Raw genomic sequence first — 18,260 nt, 5'->3', positions numbered from 1 at the left:
TTTGAAGGACTAGCCCTCACCCGTTAGGTCTCTTTGGCTATCTTGAAATACGGTTTGACAGGACAGGCAAGAAAAATGCTTTATTGATTCCCTTTTACTTAGTAATTTTTTGATTAACCCTTAGTATACCATCAATATCCTTTGGATTTAATTTTATATTTTTGGCGCTTTTTTTTTGAACATTTCTAACTATTTGTAAGGACTAGTAATTCATGATTGTTATTCTTCAAGGTCTTTAAAAGAACAAAGGCAAAATTTACTGTTTTTAAATCGAAGAAAACTCATTCTATCTTACATATCTTTGTTTTACCTTTTAAGCATTGTGCTGTTTCATCGTGCTAAGATTTTTTTCATGACTCATCATTTATTCCATCTCTCCTAAGAAGATGATATGAAAATAGAAGAATGATGGAATCACATAGAAGGGTGATAGAATATGGAAGAAAATTGTCACTGTTGCATCATTTTTTTAGTTTTTATTTTAATGTTTTTGTATTGCCCCAGTTATTACATTCTATTTCAAGAAGTTATGAAAGAAGCGTGGAGACACCATCTTTGTAGGCTGTTTTTAGTATTCGTTGAATGCAGTTGAGAATTCAGAAATTTTTGTTTCTGTGCATAATGGCAAAGAGAAGAAAAACTACAGCGGAAGATGTTTTACATCTCTTTGACAAATCAGCAGATGAAAGAAGGGAAAAATAGTACTCCAGGTCCAAACCAGCATTGTTTAATAGAAGTATAATGTGAACCACAAATGTAAACCATATAAATAATTTAAAATTTACCTTACAAAAGTAAGCAACGAAAATAGTGTCATTGAGGAAAACAGGAAATATTTAGAATTCCTCTTAGGAACTAACACCCTGTGGGACAAACTTTGCTGGATCTCTTCTGTCTCTTTTTTGGCGCTAGTCGGATAAACACTCTCCCTTCCTCTTCTCCCAGGCATTCACCCCAAATAGGCCATGTTTTCTTGTGGCTCTGTGTAGCTTGGTTAACTTACCAGCTTGTGTTTGCTTTATCTCGTTATATGCCTTACTTTGCTTTCACTTCTTCACATTTCTGCCATTGAACTCTCCATTCCCAAAGTGTCAACTTGTCCCTTTGTCCCAGGCTGTCTTTTCCAGCTGAAACAATGGCTTCCAGACTTCTTTGACCACAACGTATAGTAAGAAATATATTTTATGTTTTGACCCAGTACACACATGCACACTCATAAACACATATCTGAAACAACAGCTTTGGGAAATACCCTTATCATTACTAGGTGTTTTGTACTCTAGCTTTTTTTCCCTATCCTGTTTCATGTTAAAAATGCTGGTTATAACCCACTATATTGCCCGACCAATTGTAATTTTGTTAGGATATTGATGTATTGTTCTCCATAAGTTTGTACCAATTTATATTCCCACCAACAATGTATGAGAGTATTATCAAAGCCGATATTATTAAGTGCTTTGAAAATTCTCTTGCTTATGTGACTAATAGTGTCCTCAAACTTGAACAATACCTGTCCTGCCTGGGAACAGTATCTTGTGCTTTAACTCAGCTTCTTTTACAGTAGTAGTAAGAGAGGGAGAAAGAAGCCTGTGGGTTAGTTGAACTTTGTGGGATTCCGTCTTGATTTATCTATAATGTTTTGATTGTGTCTCTTTGAATAGCTTTTTTGTAGTTGCTGTAGATATTGTATTATTTATACATAATTTATTACAGTCTACTAATTGTTAAGTCCCTTTACTCCCCCTCCCAATTCTAATATAATTGCCTTTTGTATTTTCTTTACATACATTGAGAACCATATCACACACAGTGTTATAATTTTTGCTTAAACCATCAAAAATAATATAGGAGACTTACGAAGAGAAGAAAAGTCTATTGTATTTACCCATATTCTCTTTCCTTTCTTCCTTCCTGATTTTCCAGTGTTCCTTCTTTTATCATTTCCTTTCTGTTTGAAGAATTTCCTATAGAATTTTAGGGTAGGATCTCCTGGTGAAAATTCTCTTAGTTTTCCTTCATCTGCAGATGTTTTAATTTCCCTCTCTTTACTGAAGGATATTTTTTCTGGATATAGGATTCTGGGTTGGCAGTTCTTTTTTTTCAGCACTTGAAAAATGCTTCTAGGAATAAAAAATATGAATATGGGGGCCGGCCCAGTGGCGTAGTGGTTAAGTTCGTGCGCGCAGGTTTGGATTCTGGGTGCGGACCTGTGCACTGTGTATCAAGTCATGCTGCGGCAGGTGTCCCACATAAAATAGAGGAAGATGGGCACGGATGTGAGCTCAGGGCCAATCTTACTCAGCAAAAAAAAAAAAAAAAAAGAGTATGAATTGATGTTTAAAATGTTTATTAGCTGTGACCATAGTGGTCTCTGTTAAAGAAAAAATTTTCTTTTAAATTATAATTACTATGAGTACAACATAAATATATTATTAATTTTGTTGATTAAACAATTATAAATACATCTCTTCAGAGGGGACTGCTCTTTTCATGGAATTATGTATCCAGGGATGAATATTACTTGTGTTAGAATGAGAGTGGTTTCAGTGGAAATTAATAGTAAAAAGAAAAGATATTGGCTCATTAGTAAGTGTGAGTGAGATATACAAAAGATTTATTGAAATTTTTGTTAGGCATATCATGTATAGTAGAATTTGTAGTATATTACTGTTAAATTTATCTATATCTAGTAAGTCTATGTAGGAATGAAAAACTGAGCAGAGAAATGGATAATAGCATGGGACAAGAATGAAGACCTGTCCAGGTCAAAAAATACATACATATATGGATTTACTGTGTCCAGTAATTTTTTGACAAAAGTTAATAAAAATATTTCTCAATAAATGTTCAAGAAAATATAAAATGGTGACTTAACTTCGGTGTATGTTACTTTTACTTGAAGATATGACATTGATTTGACAGGGGTAAGGGCTCTTTTCAACTCCTTGAAATCATGCAAAATATCAAGTTATAGACATACAGGTGATTGACAGAATGTACTAATTTCTTTCTCATTTCTCAGAGAATAATGAAAGTACAGATCTTGAATTCTAGATAATTCTAGATAAATATGTAAGGAATCTGGCCATAAGCTTTTCACCTGGCTGAACTAAGTTGTAGCTGTCTTCAATATTTATCATCACTGTTTTCATTGGATTCTTTCTCAGGTGAGCTTCTTAATCGAATATTTTTATTATTCTCCTGAAGTTTTAACAGCCCATCAGGTCCAAAATACCTGGTTTTTGTGTCAGGTATTGTCCTTAGCAGAATTGTATAGGACAGGGAAAGACAAGACCACTTTGGATATATGGTGCCTCCTTTAAAGGATACTCCTCTGATATCAGTATTTCAAATTATTCCTTTGATTGGTGTGCTGGATGTTTCTACAACTCAGAGAAATGCATTGTAGTGAGATGTTAGATGTGTGAGAGATGTATCTTTCTCTTATGAACTGGAAAAAGGAAGATTATAAAATAGAGTGTAGGAAAGGAGAAAACCAGCATGATACCTGACCTTGTTATTAATTCTAGTAACTGGTTGGTAACTATGGAAATTAAGGATCTGGAAATTGATTCCCTGAAAACCATCTGGTCCCCACTGTGAAGACTGCTGGATTAAGGTTTGATCTTTCGTCACTAGATTATAGTTTTGAATCTTCTGCTATGTAATTTTCATCCACTTTTTATTTTTCACAACTGTTTTAATTCCCTTAAGGACCTTCATCATTGTGCAGTGATTACTGCTACTTCTCTGTGCTTTCTTTGAGCAAGGATTCTTTTCCATTCTTTCTGCCCATGCTCCTCAGTGGAGCAGTCTTTTATTTTCCCTCTTCCTCCTCCTTTAACATGTGTATATTTTTTATTCACAATCCACTCCCCTGAGGTTTTGATTTTATTCTGTTGCATCAGATTTTGTCAGTGTGGTTGTTGGTTCTTCGTTCATTCCGAAAACTTAGGATATGTTGCAAAAATGTAATTGCCAAGGGGTATCAATCTTCACTGTATTTCAATGACTAAAACTCTGTGAGGGTAGGAATTTGGTGTGTTTTCCTCACTATGGGATGTGTAGAACCTATCCTAGTGAGTGATTGAATGAACAAGGAACAGAATTTCCCCAACTCTTTCCTTAATAAAACTGCTATTTAAAAAAGAAATAACCAAATTAATGTTGTAAAGTCTTTTATTTTTGTTAATTGATATTTAAAATAGTACTTTTCTGATAGAAGGATAATTAAAATGCTTTTAATATTGTGGTAAGAAGTTGTTAACATTTCTGATCATTTTTATTTTAATTGTTAATAAAAATTAATGGCCATGATTGGACTGTTTCTTAAAATCATACTGGAAATATAGGGTAAGAAAAGCACCTACTTTGTAGGGATGTTGTGAGGATTGAATTAGTTACTACGTGTAAAGCACTTAAAACAGAGCTTCACACATACTGAAGTGCTTGTTAACTATTAATTAGTCTTTGAGAATGGTGCTGAGACTGACGACTTCTCTATCATTCTGCAGAAGGGCCCCTGATAGTTAGTGGATTAATTTATCTGTCCATAGGGAAGCTGGCTGTTGGCCCAGGGCAGTCTTCCCTCAGGTCCTTGCAGGAGCCCCTGAAAGGATCATCCTCCACAGGGACTTTCCCTCATCTTCTTTCTCAAGGGTCCTCCTCTCAGACCCTTGAGGGCAGGGGGCTGGGAAGAGTTTCGGAATGGCTGGTATATTGCAGTCAAGTAGTGAGGGTTTAAAATGGGCTCTGCCTTTTAGCTCTGTGTGACTCAGGGCAAGTTGCTTTACCTCTTACTTTCTTCTCTTGCCCATTTCATCTCAGAGAATGATCTTCTCATCCCTTTTCTTACTCTGAGCAGCCACACTGGACTTCTTTTACTTCCACACAAATGCCATATTCTCTCCTACATCTGGCCCTTTGAACATGCTGTTCCCTTTGGATGAAACACATTCTTTCTCTCCCCTCCCCCCTTGCTTTATTTGGCCAGATCCTACTCATGCTTGCATTAAATGTCTGTCCCTTACGAGGCCTTTCCTAACCAATTCCCACCAGACTGGTTTGTATCTCTGCCATGCTTTCCCTTTACACCATGATGATTCTTAAAGCCTTTCATCCCATTTGGAGTTGCGCTACATACTGAGCTCCCACAGGGGTTGATGGGATCTGACATGTTCGTTGCTGCATTCCTGATTCCTGGCACATAAGAGGTCCCAATTAATGATATATAGATGGATGGGAAAAAAATACTGGAGGTATTGTTACTTAAAATTTGGTTAACATTATTTCTACAGCTGTCTTTGTTTTACGGACTTTTTGTTTTATTTTTTCCTGTAAAGCTGCTGAAACTTAAGAAGCTGATTCTGTCACAATGTAAGATGCCTTTGGAAAATTCTACATTCCTCTTAGATGAATCTTTAGAACTTGATGAGTTTCACTAGATACCTTCAGTCTTCATTTTGAGCTCAGAGGTATGCCATCTTTTTTTCTTTCTTTTTGCGTAATTAATGAGTACAGTGAGGTTTGGAATCTCCTGGCAAGGAGCATAGGACAAAGTATTATAAAAATATTTAGGGTGTGATCTGCTACCTTCCTTGATAGCGTTTATTTATCTTTAGAATTTTCATTCTTATGAGGAGTAAAAAGTTATTCATTGGCAAGATAATTGATATCCAGATGTAGAGTATTTTCTTTTCAGCAATTCCTGAAGTTTTTCAAAGTTACTGCTCAAAAGTAAGAATTATAATTTCTTGTTTTTTTCTGAGATAAAGGAAGATGATTTGCAAGTGACTGAAAGTAGAATAGGAATTATTTATTTCCTGTCAGATTTTAGATTTAGAGATAAAGAATCAGTTGACTGAGGTAAAGAAGGGCCAGTCACCTACTGCAGCCCTAGCTTACAAGCAAGTTCTCTCCATCAGGGGTCTGCACACTGTCAAATTCAGCCCACTGCCTGTTTTTGTTTGACCCATGAGCTAAGAATAGTGGTTACATTTTTAAATGTTTGGGGGGAAAAAATATCTAAAGAATACTATTTTGTAATGTGAAAATTATAGGAAATTCAAATTTCAGCATGTATCAATAAAGCTTTATTGGAACACAGCCACTCTTATTTTTTACATATTGTGTATAGCTGTTTTCAAGTTATAGTGGCAGAGTTAAGTAGTTGCATCAGAGACCTTAAGGCCCAGAAAGCCAAAAATATTTACCATGTGATCCTTTACAGAATAAGTTAGCTGACCTATGCTCCGCGGGGTTGAAGAAGTATTTATAGATTGATTGCTAAGGTTTAACAGATAAGTAGGAGGGAAATAGAGAGAGGTGAGAGTCGGTACCAACTCTCAGTGACTTATTTATACTCTTTTCTATCCTGGAAAGTGTAACCCATATTCTAATTAAACTGACTGTGTTGTTTTAAAATAGAAAATAAATCAAGAGAAATCATTCTCCTATTACTTTTCTTCTAAAATGAATGTATATGGGAGTTTGTAGAAAGAAAATTAGTATAGTACACTCAGTTTTTACTGGGTTTTAATGTTACCATAGTATCTTAAGCATTTAACAGATTGTATATACCTTTTGTACAGTTTCTGTTTTTTTCTGATGTGTGGGGATGACCTGTTATTTTTATTTTTTAAGTGAAAGTACGGGTATATTATTTGGAAACTAGGTGGTGACTGACTCAATGTAACACAGTTAATATGTTGAGTATGAAGGTACACGGCCCTTTTGGAGTCAATGGATAGGCTTGGAGGGTATTCTTAAGGAGCTCGTTTGCAGTCTGACACAGGTTAAGTCCTATATTAGATAAAAGACTATGATTTTAGTATGTATCTTTCTTGTCCCTCTGGAACACTTAATAGTTTTGTGGCTTTGGGCACATTTACTGCTCTAAATCCTAATTGCTTCATTTCCAAAATAGGGAAAAATAATATCTTTTCTGTCTGAAAGCAGGAATCTTGGGTTTACTAAATTATAAGTTTTCTAAGGGTAGATACCCTGCCTGTTTTTTTTTTTTTCTTGGTGAGGAAGATCGGCCCTGAGCTAACATCTGATGCCAATCCTCCTCCTTTTGCTGAGGAAGACTGGCCCTGGGCCAACATCTGTGCCCATCCTCCTCTACCCTATATGGGACGCTGCCACAGCATGGCTTGACAAGTGGTGCGTCGGTGTGCGCCCGGGATCCGAACCCGTGAACCCCGGGCCACCGAAGCAGAGCGCGCGCACCCAACCACTGCACCACCTGGCCGGCCCCGTTGTTTTTGTTATTTTTGTGCGTGTGTGAGGAAGACTATCCCTCAGCTAACATCCGTTGCCAATTCTCCTCTTTTTGATGAGGAAGATCGGCCCTGGGCTAACATCCGTGCCCATCTTCCTCTACTTTATATGGGACGCTGCCACAGCATGGCTTGATGAGCAGTGCATTGGTCTGCGCCTGGGATCTGAACCTGCGAACCCCGGGCCACTGAGGCGGAGCATGCAAACTTAACTGTTACACTACCTTACTGGCGCCACCATGCCTGTTTTTTAAAGAGCTCTCAGAGGCCTGGCACATAGTTGGCACACAGTCAGTGTTTGTTGAGTTAAAGAACAAGGTCTGTTGTAGCTCCAATAACTATTATGTCTATGCATGATCACAGTAATTCCAGTTTCTTTGAAGGTTTGCTTGCTGGGATTGGGTGTTTTTTGTTAACTGTCGAAGAGAATTTTGATGAAAACAGTTATTTTCTCTGGATCCATTCTTTACAGATAGCCATCAAATCATTGGCCAGATTATTGGGGCAGATTTATTTGTCTAGGTTGCTTATTTATTATTTTTTGAAATGTTGAGACAAGATAAACCATTAATCCAAGAATTACCAATCTCAAAGAAACCTAGCGCTCTCCTCGTTATAAAGCTTTAAAATATGTATATACTAAAAGCCACTCTGGGATAGGAAATTTATATATTCTCATCTGAGTCTTCTGAAACTTTCCCCAACTCTTCCACTGAACCTCTTTTTTTTAATGAAACTTTCCTATATAGCTTGCTCGAGAACCCAATTTTTAAAATTTTATCTTGCAGAATGCCTTGTAAAGATAAGATAGTTTGAAAGGTATTTAGCTGAGGAAAACTGTACCAGATTAAAGGAGTCTAGGGAGATATGGCAGCAAATGCACTACATGACTCTGGACTGGATCCTGTACTGGAGGAGGAAGAAAGCCCTAAAGGACTTTATTTGCTCAGTTAAAAAAATTGGAAAATAGACATTAAATTAAAATATTGTGTAATTGTTAAATTTTCTGAAGTTAGTAACTATACTATGGTTATTTAAGAGAATGTTCTTGTTCTTAGCAGGTACACATTAAAGTATTTAGAGCTAAAAGGACATGATATATATACAACTTACTCTCAAATGGTTCAGAAAATGTTTATATGCTAAAGAAAATGATGCAAATGTTAACAATTGGTGAATCTGGATAAAGTATACATAGGAGTTCTTTGAAATATTCTTATACTTTTCTGGAAGTTTGAAATTATTTCCAACTAAAAAGTTTAAAGAAATGTCTTTAGCAGTTATGAAAAACCTGGAAATTATGTCCAAACACTGTTACTTTTAAATTACCATTTACTTCCATTAAAAATACACGTATAGTCCTTGTATTTTTTTCAAAGTGCTTTTTCACACATACTCTGTTTACATGGTGGTACTGTTATTGAATAGTATTTTTTGGGGCGTGGTTTATGATTAACTGTGTGGTCCTCAATGCAGATGCTCTGTTCTATGATAAGTTTATGACATAAATATTTTATAAAATAGATTTAGTCATTTTATAGTAATGTGGAGATAAAATGAAATAGAACTTTAAAATGTAAAACCTGCTTTGCAAAGAGGTCTTTATGTTAACAGTATTCTTGCTGATTATCTCATCAATTATTTTAATCATAAGATCATAGTTAAATACCAATTAGTATAATTTAGAACTTTAAAAAATCTTAGGTATAATATATTAAATTTTCATCTGTCCTGTACTTTTCTTTAATATAATGTTCACTTCAGCTAGTTTCATAAAAATCTAAGTGTTCCTTTAACTCCATAAATATGCTTTGTTTGTTTTTAAAAGTGGATCTGATTTTATTATCTTAAATTTATTATATTTTGAAGGAAATTCAAGAACAAGGATCTATTATAGTGCTTCTCAAAATGGTATTAATAATTGCAGACGTTTTTTGAGCATTTACTTTGTGCCAGGTGTCATCTTCTAAGCACTTTGCATTTAATAATTTATTTCATTTTCACAACCTTATGCTGACACCTTGTCTTGATTTGCTGTTTTCAGTTTTAACTAAAACTGAGCTTAGAGGCTAAACCTCAGGAGCCTCAAGTTTTCTTACCTCTTTTTGCCAGATACAAACTGCAGGAGCTAGTGATCTGGAACTTAATATAGAAAAATTGATTATATTTACATTAAGAAAAAATGCCATCTTAGAATTTTTTAGCTTATAAATTTGGGCTGGATCTAACTTCAAACTGGACTTTCTGTTGCCCTCGTAATATGGGAAGGATCCACATATCAAAACAATTCTTCAGTAATTGTACTGAAAAAGGAAGTGAATATGACTTTTAGTACCCAAGTAAGAGAAAGACTAATGTAGAAACCTAGTTCTATTAGACTTCAATTTCACCAGCAGGTAAAATGACCAAAAAAATTAAAAAATCAAGGTACTGATATAGTATTGCTAACTTTTTTTTTTAACTTTTTTTATTGAATTAAAACATGCTTATTATAAAGTGCATCAATCCTGAGTGTCATTTTGTTGAAATTTTATGAAGTCAACACTTGTTTAACCAATACCAAGATCAAGATATAGAACATTTTCCTCAGCCCAGGAGCCTCCTTCATGCCCCCTAGCAGTCTTCACGGACTCCCAGAGGTAACTATTATTCTGACCTTCATTCACTATTCATTAGTTTGTCTATTTTTGAACTTCTCTTGTCGGTCTTTTTGATCAACATCTTGTTTATGCGAGTCATCCATGTTGATTCATATGGCAATAGTTCATCCTTTTTGATTGCTTTGTAATACATCATTATGTGTATACCACAATTTATCCATTCTGCTGTTGATGAACATTTGGATCATTATCAGCTTTGGGCTATTATGAACAATGCTGCTGTGAACATTCTTGAGCATCTTTTGATATACATATGTGTGCATTTCTGTTGAGGAAATTTCCAGGAGTGAAATTGCTGGGTCAGTGTAAATATTTGGCTGTTTAGCTTTAGTAGATACTCCTAGTTTTCCAAAATGGTTGAATCAATTTACACTCCCACCAACAGTGTACAAGAATTCTTGTTGCTCTACATCCTCACCAATACTTGAAATTATTAGTGTTTTTAATATTAGCTCTTTTGCTATATATGTAATGAAAATTTATTGTAATTTTAATTCATAATTCTCTGAAAACTTAAAAGGTTTAGCACATGTGTTTATATGCCTATTGACCATTTGGATATCCTCTTTTGAGAAATGCCTGTTCATGTCATTTGCCTATTTTTCTTTTGGGTTGTCTCATGGATTTCTAGGAGTTCTTTAACTATTTCTAGGATGTTTTTTGTTAGATTAAGTATTAAAGATATCTTTCCTACTTCACTCTTTTAATAGTATGTCTTAAGATTGTTTCTTAATTTTAATAAAGTCCATTTTATCAAACTATTCTTTTATGGTTAGTGCTTTTTGGGTTATAAGAAATCTTTGCCTATCCTAAAGCCAAGAAGATATTCTCGTGTGTTTTCTTATATAAACTTGATTGTTTTAACTTTTGCATTTAGGTTTATGCATGGTGTGTGGTAGGATTCATGGTTCTTTTTATTTTCCATGGGAAATCCATTTGGTCAAGCATTATTTATTGAAAAGACTATCCTTTCCCTACTGTAACGCAGCAATGGCTTTGTTGTAATTCAGATGACTGTTTATTTGTTGGTCTGTTTTTGTACTCTATTCTGGTCCATTGGTCTAGTTCTTGTGCCGGTGCCATACTCTCTTAATTATTGTAGCTTTAAATCCTCCAACTTTGTTCTTCAAAGTTGCGTTGGTTCTTCTTGGTTCTTTGAATTTCAGTAAAAATTTTGTACTCAACCTGTCAGCTTCCTAAATAAATAAATAAATAAATAATTCCCTGCTTAATATTAAGCAAGTTAAATATTATTTATTTAATATTATTATCGACTAGCTTAATATTGAATCTATAGATCAGTTTGAATATTTTGGACATCTTTCAATATTGAGACTTTGAATACATTAACTGTGGTATATGCCTTTATATATTTAGGCCTTTTAAAATTTCTCTTAGAAATGTTTTGTTATTTTGTGTGTGGAGGTCTTACACACCTTTTTAATGTATGATAATGATATTGTGGTTATTTTTTTTAATATAATAGTCCTTGTAACTTATAGATTCATAATGGAGTATTTACAGATGAAATGATAGTTTTTGGGATTTGCTTCTAATAATACAAAGGAGGGTGGGAAGGAATGGGGAAGGGGCAAAAAAGATGAAATAAGATGGACCATGATGTGATAATTGTTGGAAATGGGTGATGGATAGATGGGTTAATAATTATATTGGGCAAAAAAGATGAAATAAGATGGACCATGATGTGATAATTGTTGGAAATGGGTGATGGATAGATGGGTTAATAATTATATTATTCTTTTTTACTTTTGTGTGTTTGAAATTTTCCGTAAAAATAGGTTTAAAAAATATGACTGCAGTAGATTGAAACACAAATGTATAAGACTCTAAAAGTTCAAAATAATACTTAAAAAACAAATTCTCATAGGCACCAGTTCATTACTCTGAAAATCATTGGTAAATGAAAGAATGAACCATTTAATCTTCTTGTTCTGCATGGATTATATTCCAGGATAACCAAATAGGTAAGAGAGAGAGTTTACCTTTATAGAGGAATTGCAGCTAATAAGAAATGCTGGGAGAGTGATAGGATTAGAAACTCACTGTAGTGCAACTTCTTATGAAATAATGAATCTAGATAATGGTCAGTCAGTGACTACAAAAGCCATTAGGTGAAAGTCTGTTGGGAAATGGATATGATATAATACAATGGATAGGCCAAAATGGAGTAAGCCTATTTCTTGGACTGATTAGAACTAAAAACTCTCAGTAGAATATAAAAAGCAGCTATCTGAAGACTGAAAATTAATAATAGCAGGCACATTGAGAAGGGAAGTCAAAACTTGGAGAATAGTCTGTGTAATGGTGTTTACCTTTTTTTTTTTTCCACGACCCAGCTTTGATCCAGTGGTGGGCTGTATTATGGAACTGCTCAGTGGGTATAGCACTTAGCAAAAACTCCAAGGGAAACCCCTATTTCTAGCCAGAGGACAAGGAAAGGGGGTCCCTTTTCTTTTTCTTTTTCTCTCTCAAGCCTGCACTAAGATGATCTCCACCTGTAAAGTTGCATTACCATGGTGGCACAAGAACTTTAAACCCTGAGAGAAAACCATTTCTCTGGCCAGAGGAATTGGGAAAGAGGCCCCCGGAAATTGGAGCATGCTGGGGAAATCTCAGAGGGGAGAGAGCTGATGTGAGAGGAGATTCCCTAATTGTGAGTATGAACCCACAAAGGTCCCACCTCACTCATGAGTTACACATGCATGGAACAGACCCAAAGAAACAGCAAAGATTTAGAGAACTGAGCTATGATATAAACCACTGTTCAAATCTCAGCCTTGCCCCTGAATGATGCATGCAGAGGATAAACCCACATAACATCGTGAAGGCTTTGAAAAATGAACTGGCATTGGAACTACCACCCACAGAAGGCAACATAGACTTGTAGTCTAAACTTAAACCAAAAAATCAAATTCTCCAGGAGATGTTATTAGAATCTAAAGTTTCATAACTAATATCAGAATGTCTAGGATATAATCCAAAATTACTTGACGTACAAAGAAACGGGAGAATCTGATAATTTTTTAAGAGAAAAGACAATAAACAAATGCCAACCCAGATGATGGATTTATCAGAAAAAGACTTTAAAGCAACTATTGTATCCATGCTCCATGAGGTAAAAGTGAGTACTCTTGAAAGAATGGAAAGATAAATCTCCTCTGAAAAATAGAAACCATATAAAAGAATCAAATGGAAATTTTAGAACTGAAAAATATAATATATGAAATACAAATTTACTGCATAGGCTTAATAGCAGACTTGAAGATAAATCAGTAGAAATCTCAAATCTTGTGTCTTCTGTATCAGGGGTATGTCTCCGTTCTATAATACTTGTTTAGTCCAAATTGCACCCTGTGAAACCTGGTCCTAGGCCTTCTGGCTGTGAATTAGTGTGCCATTTATACATCCTCTCTTAAATCCTTAATTACTCCTACTTGCATGCTGCGAAGAAAGATGTGTCTGTGCAGTTTGAGCCCCGTCTCCCTTGCTACTCCACAGATTCAGATAGGGTCTTGGCCTACTATTTTCCCAGACTTTGTCATTTCAGGTAAGGATCAAGCAATCAGGCAGTGGGTTAAAAAAATATTAGTCAACTAAGGAACTAAATATACCCATGTATATTTATTTATTTGAAAGTAAGTAGGGATAGAGATAAAAGTGGAAATGAATAGCAAATATATATATGTCATATATTGCAAAATCGTACAATTTAAAGGGAGTAGATTTTATCTCAAATATAAAGTGTAGATATAATGATTATTTTAGTGAAGAAAAAGTGCTTTATGGTAGTTGTTTTCTGAATAATCTGTGGTTCAGGATGCATCTAAACTTATTTGAACTAGTTTTCAGATGTTGTGAACTTGCTTGGCCTACTTGGCTACACAAAAGCAACCTGGCAGTTTAGACAAGTTTTAATATGTCAAGACAACTGTCTTTTTTATGAAGTGATTACACTGCAAAAAGAGGAATACTTGTGGCCTTGAAAATTGACATATTTTTAGTGGTATTTTATATGAGTCCAGTGGTCTCATTGATGAAGTATATATAATATGTCAAAACTTTGTCATTATATTTATACATATTAGTTGTAATTAAAATATCTCATGAGCTAACCCTAAGCCTAGTATTTTCATAGTCCTATATTGCCAGTTAAAAAAAATGCTTGTGTTTTTATTTTTGTGGTTTTGAATCAAGCAGACCACATGCTATGCCAGCTTATGTGAGATGTAGAGGGATAAGGTGCTTGAAGTTGAGTGTATGGAGGGACGTGTGCTTCTTTGTAATGTTGAGTTCTAGAGTAACTCCAGGGGAGTGAGAGGGAGGTAGGATGGAGCACAGGATTGTTGGAGGAGAGGAGATCAAAGAACTGACTGGCCAAGAGGTTGGGAGGATCATTTATATAGATATTAAAATCCAAAAACAATGACAAAAGAGGTATCAGAGAGAAGAACAGCCCTCGGGGAATGAGAGGGCTTGTTCTGGGGGTTTATGAATGGTTACAACAAGGAGAGGAAAAGAGCTGATGTAGTCTGGAGGCGTGAGATTCAAAGCTAGGGATTTTAGGGAGGGGAGAAAAGGGAATATGGGAGAGAAGAACAGCCATCATTTGAAAGAACTGGAGCTACAGCAGAACTCCTACAGGAGTGAGGTTTCAGTTGCTGCAAGGAAGGTGAAGAGAGTGTGCAGCAATAGTGAGGAGACAGGATATTTTGCTAACGATATACTGTGAGTTCCAGAGGCCATAGTTAAAGGATTTTGGAAATTGGGCAAGGCAAAAGGGATCAGTGTAGGAATACATAGGGTATATAGGAACAAAAGTATATATATGGGGATGTATGTAATGAGGGAGGACCTGGGAGTCTTGGGCCTCTCCTGGTGACTGATATGAAAGGAAAGTAGGGCATAATGGGATTAATCTTGATTATTTCATAGGCAGATTATTGTAAATATTGAGGGAGAAAGCGTTTGGGAAAGGCAGATTCATCAAGAGCAGCTAGAGATTTTGGACCTCTATTAAATTTCTATAGCTGCCATACAAATTACCACAAACTTAATGGCTTAAAACAGTATGAATATATTATCTTATAATCCCTATAGCTCAGAAGTTCCATATAGGTCTCACTGGGCTAAAATTAAGGTGTCAGTAGGGCTGCATTCCTTTCTGGAGGCTTCAGGGGACAATCTGTTTCCTTGTGTTTTCAAGCTTCTAGAGGGTGTCCACATTCCTTGGCTTGTGACCCACCTTCAAAACTAGCAACATTGCATCTTTCTGTCCCTTCTTCTGTTTCATATTTCTCTGACCACAGCCAGGAAAGGTCCTCGACTTTTAAAGACTCATGATTACATTCTACCCACCCAGATAATCTAGGATAATCTCCCCATCTCAAGATCTTTAACCGTAATCACGTCTGCCAAGTCCCTTTTTGCCATGTGAGGTAACGTATTCCCAGGTTCCAGGGATTAGGGCACAGTCCTTTTAGTGGCACTGTTATTCTGCCTACCACAGGGCCCTCTCTTTCTTCCCACTGATATTAGTGAAGAGTCTTAGTGCAGGGTGATGTAGGTTCAGGGTTATGGTACCTGGTGCAGTGTGTAGTTCAATTTGAGACTCAGGCTTGGGATCTCCCTGCACCTTCAGATCTTCTCTTGGGCTCCTTTAAGGCTGGGGACAGGCTCAGGCCTCAGTCTCACCTCTGAAAAAGGAATAAAGTGCTCATGTATTCTGTGGACCAGAGCAGTCCACTACATGAATAGGGAGCTCAGACATTATTTGAAAAAATACATTAGTTGAATCATTGGCGTAGTCTTGTGTCCCACTAAGAGAGCTATATTAATTTTTTAGTTTTTGTTTCCTTAATGAGGCTTCAAAAATACCTCAAGTCTAGACCAATATTGGACAGGCTAGAGTCCTGGTATCATTTGATGTTTGTCTTGAGCCAGAATCTTCTCTGATTCTAAGAGGTCTGGTTCATGAGAGTTTGGTTTGGGGTGTGTTTCTTTTTCTTACTGTCAATTTTTAATTTAAGTTGATCTTAGAAACTGCTATAGAGTCAAGCATGTTTTTTATCTTGCTAATATTTTATATTCGTTGTAGAGGTAGGATAATGTTCCCATTCAGTATTGAATAAATTGAGAACTTGTGTTTAATTTCATCTTTACTCATACATTAAACAATTAATTTAAAAAGTATTTGGGTCTTTCTTTACAAGTTAAAATTGTTCTCTTAGAAATAATTAGCTTTTTAGCTATAATTCAAATGCAGTAATCTGCAGAAGCAAGTTAGAATTTTTCATAAATGGTGATAAACGTAGTTAAGGATTGTTGCATGGGTTTTGTGTATACACAGTCGGTTAAATTTCAGCACTACTTTTAATTAATGTTAATAGATCTATTAGTCCCAGAATATCAGATTTAACTAACCTACATTCCAAAGTAGGTCAGTAGGTTATTGGGTAAGAAAAAGATTTATTGTAGTTTCCACTTTTTAAACCAGGTTCCTGAGTTAACGATTTTTAATGAATAATGTAAAAATTATTAATAATTAGATGAAATTAAAAGTTTTTTTCTTTAAATTATGTGAACAGTACATAGGAAAATAGTCTCTGTTACTTGTGTTTTATAACAGTAACATGTCACTTTGTTACTAATGTTTTGTTCTTTGGAATGGATAACATGTATTTTATGTTCCTTATGTGTAGCCAGGGTTCTAGTATTGAACAATTAAAAGAAAAGAAAAAAGGCAGCACTTAAGTTTTTCTGATTATAAAAATAGTGTAGGTTCATAAGAGAAGTTTTACAAAGTACTAAAGAAAAAGTAAAAAGAAATATCCATAAGCTAGTTACTCAGGAATAACCCCAGTTGATACTTTTGGCATATTTTGATTTATGTTTGATATATTTTGATGCCACTGTTACTGCTATTGGATGCTTAAATTCTTTCTAGCTTTACTTTTTTAAATAATAGTGCAATAAATTATAAAATTTTGAATACGTCTCTAATTATTCCCTCTTTTCTCAAAGTGAAATTACTGCGTCAAAGGACATAAATATTTTCAGCTGTTGATACATCTCTCCAAACTTACTTTAAGAGAGTCCTAATTTACTATTTTAAAGCAGAATTCAGTTTCTGTTTTCGAATCTCCTTCACCAAAGTTATCAGACTCCTTGTTATTAAATAATATAATGGACACTTTAGAGTCATTGTCTTGTCCATACAGCAGTATTGTCAACTTCTTGAAACACCCTTTTCCTTTCATTTTAGTTACAACTGACCCTTCTTGGCTTTCTTCTGTCTCTTTGATTGGTCGTTTTAAGTCTAGTTGATAATATTATTAACACTAACCATACTTAAAGTTTATTGAACATTTGCTATTTTCTGTGTACTGTCCCAAATGTGTAACAGTTTAATCCTCAAAACAACTGTATGTGGTAGGTACTGCTATTATCTCCATTTTAGAAATGAAAAAAATGATGCATAGAGATGAAGTGACTAGTCTAAGACCCACATCTAATAAAGGGGCTGATCCATAATTCATGCCCAGGAAATCTTATTTCCAGAGCCCATTTCTTTATGTTCTTTGCTCTGCCTCCTCCCCATTTTACTAGCTTGTCTTCTCCTGTCTCTAAAATATTAATTTTTCATCAGGTTTTGATTTTAGCCTTTTTTCCCCTCATTTTATTTGTTCTTCCTAGAGAAACCCATCAATCATTGTCTTAAATTTACATATTTATGTGGATGACTCCCAGTTTACGTCTTCACCCAGTTCTTTCCTGAATGCCAAACTCTGACTTCCAGTTTCCTACTGGGCATTTTTCCTTTTGCAAGTCCCATAGATATCCTAAATCCAACATGTCTAAAACTGAATCCATCATCTAAAGTATTTCTGAGGTGTCCGTAACAGTGATTAAGAGCATAGTTCAAGCTAAACTATCAGAGTTCATATCTCAGCTTTTCTGCTGACCTTGCCAGCTTACCTATTCTCTTTGTATTTTAGTTTTCTCGTCTGTAAAATGGAGGTAATAATAGAGCTTACCTCATATGATTGTTGAAGAGTCTTAAATGAGAGAAAACTTAGAAGAATGCCTGGCACATAGTAAATGTTTAATAAATGTTAGCCTCTGCTTTCAACATCATTCCCTCCCACTCCCCTCCAGCTTTTTCCTCCTATGTTCCCTATCCAACCCACAATGCTGTCCAACCCAAAACTTGGGTGATACTCTCAACTGTTCCCTGCCCCCTACTTCTGATTGTTAATCAGTCACCAAGTTCTGTCTAGTCATCTTAATATCTATTAAACTT

General features: G+C 35.3%; 1 protein-coding gene across 8 annotated transcripts in view; it reads left to right on the top strand.

The window, feature by feature from the left end:
• CLOCK (clock circadian regulator) overlaps positions 1 to 18,260 on the top strand; it is a 119,220-nt gene that overhangs the window by 26,768 nt on the left and 74,192 nt on the right. For 3 of the 8 annotated variants that reach the window (XM_058547110.1, XM_058547102.1, XM_058547103.1), the window contains exons 3-5: positions 3,023 to 3,167; positions 5,343 to 5,474; positions 9,778 to 9,919. The exons of 1 other annotated variant lie outside the window; for it this stretch is intronic. The gene's annotated coding sequence lies outside the window, so the exon portion shown is untranslated. Of the gene's footprint in view, positions 1 to 3,022; positions 3,168 to 3,530; positions 3,620 to 5,342; positions 5,475 to 9,777; positions 9,920 to 18,260 lie in introns of all 8 variants that reach the window. 4 more of the 8 variants (XM_058547104.1, XM_058547106.1, XM_058547105.1 and 1 more) reach the window with 4 other exon arrangements.

The sequence above is a fragment of the Diceros bicornis genome, chromosome 8, assembly GCF_020826845.1.
Source record: "Diceros bicornis minor isolate mBicDic1 chromosome 8, mDicBic1.mat.cur, whole genome shotgun sequence".
Lineage (NCBI taxonomy): Eukaryota > Metazoa > Chordata > Mammalia > Perissodactyla > Rhinocerotidae > Diceros > Diceros bicornis.
Note: the sequence above shows the minus strand (reverse complement) of the source record. Positions and strands in the feature narration are given on the sequence as shown.